Genomic DNA, 1,497 nt, shown 5'->3' with positions numbered 1-1,497 from the left:
TCCCTCCCTCCCTCCCTCCCTTTTTATTGCCAAATAAGACATTGTAGAAGAATTCTATGGACTAAATGATTGTGTTCCCCCTGCCCAAAAAAATCCATATGTTACAGCCCTAATCCCCAATGTGATGGTATCTGGAGGTGAGGCCTTTGGGAAGTGATAAGGTTCATATGGGGTCAGGAGGGTGGAGTCCCCTCGATAGCATTAGTGCCCTTATAAGAAGAGGATACAGTAGGATGATGGCTGCAAACCAGGAGGAAGACTCTCACTAGACATGGATTCTCCTGCACCTTGATTTTGGACTTAAATATTTGTTGTTTAAGCCACCCCGTCTATGATACTTTGTTATAACAGCCTAAACTGACAAGACAAAGAATAAGGAAAATCAGAAAAGCAAACTAGCTCTCCCAAACTCATTTTGATCTTTCTTTCCTTCCCCCCCTTTTTCCTTCCCTTCCTATTAATACCTGGAGGCTATATAAGAAGTTACAATAAAATAATAAGTTACAAATAAGGTAAACTCAATCCTTTTTTTTTAACCCATATATAAATGAGTTTTAACTACTTTTAGTTAATGAGTTTATGAAATATTTCAAACACATGGAAAATTATAAAGAATAATGTAATAGTCACCCAAATACCTATCACCCTCTCGAATGATCATTAACCTTTGCCGTATTTTCTTTGAGAGTTTTGTTTGTGTGTGTTTTTTTTTAATTTGTTTTTCATTTTTTATTGGGTTTCATTCAGCAAACACTGGCCGAATGAAGGTCTTACAGGAGCAGCCTCCACCAGCCCTGGTCTTCTAGAGCAGCAACCAGCCATCCACTGACACCATTCAGGAAGTGTCCATTGTTTGGACTGTTTCTTCTAGCACCTCAGTTTCCAGGGTAATGACTTTTTCAGTGAGGACTGCAGTGGTCCCTTTCTCACACCTATTCCAGCCAAACCTGGTTCCCTTCTTGTTGGACACTGAGTATGGGTAGAGAAAAATCCAGCTTGCTCTTGCTGATGACGCAGAGGTCAATATTACTTCCAAACCCCAAGTCACTGAAAATGCCAGCTGCAATGATTTCACTCACCCTCTTCTTAGCCTCTTCCTCCTCCATATCTGGCCTAAACTTATCTGCAAACACAGCATTGCTGCCAAATAGCCAGAACCCATGGTGACATTAGGCAACTTATCAGTCGATCCTTGAAGATGAGTGCTGTAGAGGTGATGTCCAGTAACACGTGTGACCCCCAAACTAGGCCTGCACCAATGTAACCTTGATACCTGAAAAGCATCAAGAAGGTGACCAGGGAGAAGGAGTGGAGCTCCAAGTTGCAAGAAATGAGCTAGGTTGTCATATCTATATCTGCAGCTGTCCCAGCACCACAATAATAAATGTTAGGAGGTATGGAGTGTATTTTTGAACAGTTCTTGTCAGCAACAACCATCCCTTCAGTTGCCCTTGTATCTACTCCAAGAACTATGCCATCCTCACAGTCCACCCCTAC

The 1,497-nt window shown here is 41.8% G+C and overlaps 1 pseudogene; it reads right to left on the bottom strand.

The window, feature by feature from the left end:
• Positions 1-835: 835 nt before the first annotated feature.
• Positions 836-1,494, bottom strand: LOC105310781 (annotated as a pseudogene).
• Between the last annotated feature and the right edge of the window lie 3 nt (positions 1,495-1,497).

Source organism: Pteropus vampyrus, unplaced genomic scaffold, assembly GCF_000151845.1.
Source record: "Pteropus vampyrus isolate Shadow unplaced genomic scaffold, Pvam_2.0 Scaffold11446, whole genome shotgun sequence".
NCBI lineage: Eukaryota > Metazoa > Chordata > Mammalia > Chiroptera > Pteropodidae > Pteropus > Pteropus vampyrus.
This window is presented reverse-complemented; position numbering and strand designations above follow the sequence as displayed.